Source organism: Enhydra lutris, unplaced genomic scaffold, assembly GCF_002288905.1.
Source record: "Enhydra lutris kenyoni isolate GAN:26980312 unplaced genomic scaffold, ASM228890v2 scaffoldscaffold2, whole genome shotgun sequence".
NCBI lineage: Eukaryota > Metazoa > Chordata > Mammalia > Carnivora > Mustelidae > Enhydra > Enhydra lutris.
The window spans coordinates 94947931-94958948 of NW_019154086.1; positions in this window are offsets into that span (position 1 = coordinate 94947931).

Genomic DNA, 11018 nt, shown 5'->3' on the forward strand with positions numbered 1-11018 from the left:
AAATTAAGATGGCTTATTATCCCAACCCTCACCCCAGCCTTTGTCTCAGAAGAGATGATTATTAGGACTGGGTCTTTCCTCTCTGTCCCAGGTTGCTGGCAGAAGTGTTATAAGGAAAGCAGTTTCCTTGCTCGTCTTATTGATGAGGAAGGGTGGCTCACCATAGGACACTCCTGGGAACTACTTAACAAATATTAATGTAACAAAGTTATAGGACTGGTCAATTGAAGTTTACACTTCCTTAAAATATTTTTTTATTTCTGAAATTAATATAAATGCTCATTTTTCATAGAAATGAAAATTATTTAATCTATATACCATAACCTATATATGAAATCTAGAAAACACTAAATTATATATAGTGATGTTGAGGAAAATATGTTTTTTCAAGTTCCTTCATTTTTAAATCTGGCACTTAATGAATTTGGTCATATAGGAATGAAGTTTCTAACCCATTCTCATCAAATTATTGGTGAGTGTTTTGTGAAAGTAGAAAATACATGGATTCTGTATGAAACTCCATTGACAGCTGGAAAATTGAGTAGTTCAGATACTGTTATACTACCTTTTTTTTCTCTCTCTCCTACTTTTTCATCCATCTTCAATATAAACTCCAGTGAGATTCTTTAAATTTTTTTTCAATTATGCATTTATCTCTGAAACTATCCCTCTAGCCCTGTAATCTCCACTTCCCTTTATATCACATTCACTTACATTCAACTAGTTGATTTTCATGCTCAAATTCTCTGAAGTGAATGGTTTCTTCATATTTCATGATGTGATATTGTACCAGTGCATTCACAACCTAAAATTGAATTTTCTATTTTAACTCTGTAACACTGTAAGTGCCCAGATAATCTTCCATCTATTATTATTTCTTATTCCCTTAAGGTATTAATCATTTTCAAATATCCACTCCTCCCAGCTTTCTCTATTAGATTTTTATTGTGATTTATTTATTAACTTGCTATTGGCCACAAATTAATTTTATATTTCTTTCACATAAGGGGCAAGGCGGGACAAAGATGTAGCATTTAAAATCAGTAGACTTAGTTTGTTACTGATGCAGACACAGAAAAAATACACAAGAAAATAATATGTTCTACTTATTTATGCTGTTATGTTTAAACCTGAAGGTGAGAGCATTCATTCTTATAACTTACTACTTATTACTTATCACCTTGGAGGTCTGACTCCACTAGTTTTTCTTTCCACCACTCTCAGATTTGAAGTGTAAAGAGGATTTTTAAATGGAGTAAAAGATTTAAAAATAATTAATCAGTGTTCTGTGTCACACATTCAAATTATTTGTGCTTTCTGTGTCTTTGAGCTATTTTACAACTCTGTAAATGTAGAATAATACAAATGTATAATAATACAAATGAATTTGCCCACAGAAGTACTAAACTGTTGAGTCCAGTAGAATGCAATTGATTATTGTTTTGTGGATAGACCAGTTTTTGAATATATTTGCAAATTCATTTCAGCATTACCTCACTGCATACAAATGTGAGGTTTTTAACTCATTGTAACATCTTACTGTTTTTCTTATTAATACATGAATTAAATTAAATCATTGACATATTCATTTCATATTTGTATGAGATTCATGACTATGCCCTCTTTTTAAACTTATTCTTTAAGAAACATTAAAGAAAGACAATGCATTGCCTAATGTTAAGACAAGTTGCTTTGACTTAAGAAACATGTGAACCAAGCACTGTTTATAACCTCCTTCATGATTCAGGTAATAGGGGTTCCCTCCCTCTGCCCTGTGCCAAAAGGTAAGCAGATCTCAATTTTATTACTGTTATGGAGAATATTCTAATAACATCCAATGTTTTTAGTGTGTGTGTGGGCCCACATGCTTTCAGATGTTATTGTAAATTATTAAGAGAGATGAAACACTATTTTATAACAAATAACCCAATTACACAATTTAATAAAAACCCAATCAACTTTGCTGTCTTCACCAAAAATCCCTGCTGAAATATTTTCTGGAAATCATCTTTTCTTTTTTATCGCTCCCACAAAGCAACCAGTCCTGCCCAAGAATTTTTTTCATGTTTACTTCCATCAGATGTCTCGAGTCTTTATTATGTAGCTGCAATGTTCAGGCAGAAAATTTGGAGCCCGCCCAATCTCCAGGATTTGGAGGCTGCTTACATCCCATTGAGAGCTAATGTAAGCATCTTCCAACAAAAATGCAATGTTCCTGATAGTGCTGGAATTCATTATAGTTTACTTTACAGCAATTAACTTTCTACAGATTTATCCTTAGTTTTTATAACATATACGCCATTATTCACATCAATAGCATTTATTACAGAAGCTATACAAATACATATCACCTGCCAGATTTGGAAAACAATTTAAAAAAAGATGACTTAATTTCCCAAGGCCACAGAATGGTTGTCAAACTAACATTTATATTTTTCATAAGGACATTTACATTGATTCTTTTTATAGAATTCAATAAAATACTTTCATTAAGTGAGAGAAGAATGTTACCAAGAAATCATCCTGTCCTCTTTCCTTTGCTCTATTGCCTCTCCCGTTCCATTCAGTCTCTGTTTGTCAATTCTGCCCTACAAACATCTCATAAAAGCTATTCATTCTTTTCATTCCCCTGCCACTGGACTCAGGCCACTTGGATTTTATGATCTGGTTTCCTATAAATACCTCCCTTACTCTTCATTTTCTGTTTCTGATTATTTTACAGGTTCTAGTTTTCTAAAGCACGTAGTCCAGACTCTATGTTATAATAAGACTCTTCTTGTCCTCTCCTCCAACTATCTCTGAATGGTATCTGATGTACCCATTAGATTTTAGAGCATTCCCCAGTCAGTTCACACTGGGGCCACTTTCAGATGCATCAGGTCAGGACAAGATACCCACCTCATAATGCAATCTTCATACACTGATAAGTTAAACAATCTCAGTGCTTTCTTCAGGTATCTACAACTTCTATTTTTTCTGTTTACTTATCCTTCCCTAGAGGTTCTGCCAGCTGAAGTGCCACTTTGATCCTCTAGGAAGCCACTGTTGAAAAGAAGTTAGGAATAACACCTGAAAAAGCTAAGGGAGCAGGAGACAGAATAGGCACATTGAAAGGCACCAGACCACAGTGAGAGGAAAGGGGAATGAAGATGATGGCACAAAGAGAATCTCAGACTCTGATGCAGACCTAACAACATACTAGGCTACCCAGTTAGAAACTCCAGAGCAGAGACTGCCCAGGGAAGAATTTCTATGCTGAATAAAAATAACCAACCCATAGTACCTCCACTACACCTAAGTCTGGACTTGGGCTGCTCAGGTGAAGTGTGATTGGCTTGAAAACTGAAGTAGGTTCATCCCAAGGCTGCCAACAGTGTGAGATAACTGCACTCATTGAAGCTGAAAAATAAAATTCTTTGTTGAAAAAAGACCTCACTGGCACATCACCTGACACCTTACCAGGTCAGCCTAAGACTTCTGTCCTTTATGATTTGGTACATTTAAAAAAAATGTATTTTTCTCTGTTGATCTGGTATAGCATGGTGTTTGGTTCATTCTAGAGATCTGTCTCTCAAGTCGGTAAGATATTTTATACTATTCCTAGAAATTGGCAGATATCTCAATGTAATAGTTTTTATTCAACTTGAATGGTAACCTGTTCAAGACTGACAAACCAAGAATCAACCTTTGGGATCATCACATTAATACTCTATTGTGAAACTAAGTCAAACCACCCACTGATCATCTTCTATGAGAAACTGAAATCAACACAATGAACAGCCCATCTCTGGTAGCCCTGTGTGGTAGAGTAGAATATAGTTCAAACTATTCACTACCCATTACTGTATATTCTTTTACTCCAGAGCCCTTCCACATGGAAATATTATACTTTATCTCCATTGACAGGCTTAGACATACAGCTCACTTTTGAAGATGAAATATCAGAGGAAGTGACATGAAGTACTTCAGAAGAAATGTTACAGAAGCTATCAGACAGTTTACCTATTACTCTTTAAATTAAATATTTTTTTCTCTTCCACAAGACTAACAATGATAGGGGCTGTTCGAAAACCAAATTTAAGAAAAGATGGAAAAAAACAACCACAAAAACTCATGCTGCCCTGCAATACACAGAGTGTGAGGTAAAAATAAACCTTTATGCTTTTTAAGCCATTGAAATTTTTTGAGTTGTTTTCTATCAAAGACTAACCTAGCCTAAGACAACTGATTTACTTTGCCTTCACTGGTCATCTTTGGGGTTTTGGTATGATGTAACATGAGTGTGTGTCCTGGGCGAGTTTCTTTACATCCCAGGTGTCATCAGTAAAACAGAGTAAGAATGAGACCTACTTCATATTGTGGTCATCATAAACAAGTGAGTTCAAACACGTAAAGTAATCAGAAGAATATGTGGAACATAATGAATGTTTCCACCACTTCCATCAGTGTTATCAGTTCTTTCACTGGTCTTCCCACTACTCCCACAGCCCTATCAGAGATATTGGTTCAATTTTAATTTCCAATTCTGCCACTTATGACATTTATCACCTAGCATAATCTCTTTAAACAGCCGAGCCTTGGTTCCAGATAAATTACTTCATATATATGTGTTTTTTTTTAATTTTTATTTTTTTAAATTTCTTTTCAGTGTACCAGAATTCATTGTTTATGCACCACATCCAGTGCTCCATGCAATACATGCCCTCCATAATCCCCACCACCAGGCTCGCCCAACCTCCCACCCCCTGCCCCTTCAAACCCTCAGATTGTTTTTCAGAGTCCATAGTCTCTCATGGTTCATCTCCCCCTCCATAAGTGTGTTTGTTTGTTTGTTTGTTTGTTTGTTTTTTAACATGTATAAAATGACAACATATCAGACTCATTTTCTGCCCAAGTGGGTCCATTTTCCAAATATTTTGATAAATCACTGGCTTCATTTTGGTATTAACTTCTAATGATTATATCTAGTGATTTTCCTTCCTTCCTTCCTTCCTTTTCTTTCTTTCTCCCTTTCTTTCTCTCTCTCTCTCTCTCTCTTTCTTTCTTTCTTTTTTTTTTCTCTCCTTTCCTCTTAGAGTGATAAAAGCAATACAAACACTCCCAAACATTTCAGTTCATCTTTCTGGATATCCTCATATTGTATTTTCCTAAACTTTCATGTATTCTTCAGTCTAAACAGAGGTCTAAATGAATCATTTTAAGTATCAGCATTTCTGCTATAAAGGATATACTACAAAGTTGTATGCTAAGTTAGCAAACACTTTAAAATATCTGAAATGGTCATAAGTTATGAAGCCTCCAGGAAAATTCTTTTTAGAAGCAATTATTCCTATTGTCATGTTTTCAAGGCTGGAAAACAATGTGAGTTCTCACTCGCTCTCTCTCTCTCTCTCTTCTTAAACCAGGAATGATTAAACAAAAAGACAACTTTTTTTGTTAGAAATCTTATAAATTTTGTTACCTTATTTTTTTCCACTTCTCTCTATTCTTTCCACATAAAGTATCTTTCATCTTCCGTGTATAACATTGATTTTCATTGCAACCTATACACAGATTATATATACATTATTACTATACATAGGTTATACATACATTGTTACCAAAACCAAAGCAAAACCAAACCAAACCATATTTTTCAAAAATATATAATTCATCATTGAAAAAAAGTAAAATACAAAGTTTGATTTTTTTTTAAAAAAGATTTTATTTATTTATTTGAGAGAGAATGAGTGAGAGAGAGCATGAAAGAGAAGAAGGTCAGAGGGAGAAGCAAACTTCCCAAGGAGCTGGGAGTCCGATGCGGGACTCGATCCTGGAAGTCCAGGATCATGACCTGAGCCGAAGGCAGTCACTCAACAAACTGAGCCACCCAGGCGCCCCAAAGTTTGATTTTAAGTTAGCTCTTCAGCTAGGCTTTTTAGATGTTAAATATTTTTTATTATTCCCTGACTTTCAGTCCTCCTTGAGCTCAATTTCTCTTCAAATTCAGTCTACCCTCTAACAATGTCAGAGTTACCTTCATAAGAATTAGATTTGATTATTATGCTTTCCAGAGTTCAACCTCCATAGACTCACTAACATTAATAGGCTAAAGGTAGAAGTACTTCACATGAGTTATTTGTAAAATCTTTCATGAATTTCCTTCTGCATTTAATTCCTAGGATGTCACCTACTTCTGCTTATTCTCTAGATCCTTCTCAGCCTCCTTTCCTTAGGCCTATAAATATGGAAAATGTATTCTCCACAATCTGACCCCTCCATCTACACTCCCCCTTTTGTAATTTTCCCATTTAAATCTTAACTGCTCACTGTTTTGGGTTAATAATCATCTACAGCCCTAAACACTTGCCCGGGTGTTACTTCTGTGTTTTTAATGATCTGGTCAGTAGTTCCTCATAAATACTCTAACAGCACCTTATATTAATTGTGTTTAAAAGACAACTCGAGGGGTGCCTGGGTGGCTCAGTGGGTTGGGCCATTGCCTTCGGCTCAGGTCATGATCTCAGGGTCCTGGGCTCTCTGCTCAGCTCAGGGTCCTGGGCTCTCTGCTCAGCGGGGAGCCTGCTTCCTCCTCTCTCTCTGCCTGCCTCTCTGCATGCTTGTGATCTCTCTCTGTCAAATAAATAAATAAAATCTTAAAAAAAAAAAAAAAGACAACTCGATTACCATGTACCATTCCCTTCACCATTACCCCACAAAAATATTTTCTCTTCCTGCCTTCCTTGGATCCATCGTTGGTTCTATTAGTATCTTAATACTTAAGTTTTATAGTTATTATTGAACTGTGAAACTGGAAGAAATCTTATCACCAAGCCATCTCTCAGAATGCATCAATTTCTCCTACAACTTTGACTTTGGCCAAAGTATCTGTGAACTCAGAAATTATAGGCTAAATTGTATATTTACATATTTTCTCAGTATAAGATTGCTAACTTTGCCATGAAAGAGTTAAAAACAATGGCCTTGATTCATCCTTCATTCACTGCTTTTTGTTTGTTTATTTCCATATTCTACCATTTCAATCTCCCCGTATTCCTCAAATGCAAATTTTCTTTTCCTTTTACAGTTTCCAATTTCAGCCATATTCATGGATCTCTCCCTGCACTATTGCTGCTCTGTCTCAGATATAAAAGAAAGAGTATGCCAATGAGTATCCAAGAAAACAATCTGAGAGACTGGAAACAGTAGCTCACAGAATTTTCTTCCTAGTGGTTTTTTACTGTTTTTTATTGTTGCTGTACTGAATCGCAAAACCTTTGTGTTTTATAACAACACAGATTTATTATCATTCACTTTTAGAAATCAGAAGTTCTAAAATCAGTATGTGTTTCTTCCAGAGGCTTTTGGGAAAATCCATTCATTTGCTTTTTCCAGCTTCTAGAGCCTGCCTATATTCCTAAGCTATTGGTCTCCTCCTTCATTTTCCGAACCAGCAATGTAACTTCTTCAAATATTCAACTCTCTCTTTGTGTCTCACCCTCTGAGTCTCTGACTATGTCTCTCTTACTCACAGGCTCCTTATCAAGTCCAAGTTGGTGAGAAGGTATGCTGTGAACAAGTACTGTGATCTGGACTCATGCCAAAGCTGGAGGCCCTATCTGAGACCACAGATTTCACCACTAGTGGTTTTTATGGCTCTAACAAGACTCTTTAATGTGATTTTTCTGATAAATGGTGGGACATTTCTGCTATTAATTCCTGGAAAAGAACTTTTTCAAGGCCCTAGTCTCTTGGAGGAGATTCTTATAGTCACATTGATCTGTTAGCATTTTTACCAGATCTTTCTGGGTATCCTCATCTAATTGAGAATGCAGTCTATTACATCTTCTTTCAGTTTTGAGTAGATTATAATTCCCTCTAGAATTTAGGGTTTTGTTTGTTTATTTTTTTAAAGATTTTATTTCTTTATTTCACAGAGAGAGAGAGATCACAAGTAGACAGAGAGGCAGGCAGAGAGAGAGGAGGAAGCAGGCTCCCCACTGAGCAGAGAGCCCAGTGTGGGGCTTGATCCCAGAATCCTGAGATCATGACCTGAGCTGAAGGAAGAGGCTTAACCCACTGAGCCACCCAGGCACCCCTGTTTGTTTATTTATTTTAATATTATTCCTCTTAGTTTCAACTTTTTTTCATATCTTGAAACAGAGTTCTGAAACCCAGACATTTGATAAGTACTTAACAAATGTAATAGTCCCTTAATTAACTTTTCTATCCCCAGAATTCCCCCCAATCATTGCATCTTTTATGCTTTTGCTTGTTTAAACTTCTTTGATAAAATGTTTAATGTCTCCTTAAGCACTTTCAAGGGTTCCTCAGCCCAGCAAATAATATCCATACTCCCTGTCATTCTATGATCAGAGGACCGTCTATGATCTGTCCTCAAAACTATCTTTAGAAATTTAACTTCCATATTTCTCTACCCAGAACTTGTTTCTCACAAGAGAGATACAGCACATTTCTAACTTCTGGTAGTCATTTAGTTCAGATTTTCAAAGTTACCACTTGAAAATTTTGTACAGTCAATTGTACCAGGTAAGAGTCACTGCACCTAAAATGGGGTCTCCTCATTACACACTTCTGTTAATGAAGTTTGATAAGCTAACCGTAAATAATTTAAAATATTTAAGTTGTCCATGTTCCTCAGGCTATGGGAATCAGGAACATAACTTATAAGCTCATGCATGAAAATCTTCATCAGTGACTCATTCCTTCTATATAAACTTTTGTAGTCAGGTGAGAGGTCAATGCTATATAACATAGTAACCAGAAAAATGCCTTCAGATTCTTTAAAAAAATTAAATTTCTTTCCAGATTAAATATGACCTTAATATTTATATTCACATTTTGAAACTTGTCACTCTAAAAATAATCAATCTTCCTGAAAATTTTCAATGTTTCAAAAGGTGAAGGGATGGCAGAACTTTCTATCATATGTCTCTTGGACAAGAGCTAGTCTCTGAGATCAAATTCTTTTGACTGTTCTCTGTAAATGTTCATATATACAGTAGATCTATATATAAAACCAGTAGGTTTAATTTTCCCTCACACTGTTCACAAATCATAGTACAAATTGCCAACTTGTCATTTATGTCCTTATCTTTACTCACTGATAGAACCAGAATTGAACCTGAGAGAATACCATAGATGTTTAGCTACCCATGCTATTCATCAAAATGCCTGCCTAGAAAAAAGAAACTCATTGCCATGAGAAATAATACTTCAGTTTTTCAGACCTCCACTGAGAGAAAATATCCAGTGTTCACAAAATTAAGGCAATGTAAATTAACAATTTCTCCAGCTCCTCTTGTTCAACAGTAATAAGTACTCAAGGGAGTACATAAGTATCCTTGGAAAATAAACAGGAGGTTGGTGACTTCTGCACAAAATCTCCTGTGCCTTAGGAATGCCATTTAGTTAAAAATAGTATTCAGTGACTGGCCTTAGGGATATATTTATTCTAAACTAATTTAAAGTACTTATTATTTAAATCTGGGGTAAATATGATAGACTAGTCATTCCTAAGATATAAACTGCCCTTTCTAACATAAAAAATCCTTTATAGAATTATTGAAACAGTTAAATGAAATTGAAATCATCTTTATGAATCTACAAAGCTTGCTATTTATTTATTTATTCATTTATTTCTGAGAGAGAGAGAGAAGACAGGAGCAGGGAAGGGGCAGAGGGAGAGAAAATTTCAAACAGGTTCCATGCTCAGCCTGGAGCCTGATGTGGGGCTTGATCTCACAACCCTGAGACCATGACCTGAACTGAGATCAAGACCTGGCCCTTTAACCAACTGGACCACCCAGGCACCCCTTGTCCATTGTTTTAATGACAGCAGCAGTAACTGTCCATGTCCTGTCATGGAATGCAAAACCCAGGGGATGGATAGTAAGACAAGGTCTCTACATGCATGCACTCATCAGGAACCATTTCAATGATGACAGCATCATCAGATTTCAAGAATTTTTAGCCATTTTCCAGTTAGTTTCTCTCATGAAGGAAATAAATTTTCTTCTTCAATTCACCACCGTTGCAAGCAATGTGAGTTGTGTGACTTTTTTTTTTTTTATTATTTAAAGGAATTCCTTATTAACCATATATGGTTCACAGATGTTCTTTAAAAAAAAAAAACTTTCTAAAGGAGTATAATCTTCATGAATAACTTGAGCTTCACATCATGAATCTTGTTTAAAAAAAATAAAGTGCTATAATTTTTTACCCTATGATACTTTCTAAATAAACTCTTAAAAATCAGGTGTTTATTTAAATATTACAGTAAAAATAGACAACAAATTACAGTTTATATTTACAAAAAAAAGCTATAAGTGCAAACAAATTTATATACATAAATATATATGTGCACCTGCACAGGTGCATAGCCATCATCGATTTGGCCTGGATGGTTCAGGAGAATTACTTGAGCCTTGAAGTTAGCTTCTTCTCTTCATGGGTTTTTGTTTGTTTGTTTGTTTGTTTGTTTGTTTTTTTCCCTATCACAGCCACATGTCACAATGGATTTCTCTGACAGACACATTCTTAACATTGAAGCCCACATTTGTCCCCAGGATGAGCTTTACTCAAAATTTCATGGTGCAGTTTAACAGAATTTACTTCACTTGAAATGCTGACTGGAACAAAGGTGACCACCATGCCAAGTTTTAGAACACTAGTCTCTATTCAGTCCACAGAGACAGGACCAATACCACCAATTTTGTAGACATCCTGGAGGGGCAGAAAAAAGGTCTTGAAAGTTGAATAAGTTGGTAGAAGGATGCAATGCAATGCTTCAAGCAATGCAGTTCCATTGGCATTTCCATTTTTATGGGTGACTTTCCATTCCTTGAACCAAGATATGTTAGTACTTGGCTTCAACATCTTGTCACCATTTCAACCAGAAACTGGCAAAAATGTACCTGTATGAGATTGTACCCAATTTTTAAAATGCTGGTGCTGATTTCTGTAACCTTTTTTTTTCCATATATTTTCCAGCTGAAGGAATCCATTTTCTTAGCAAT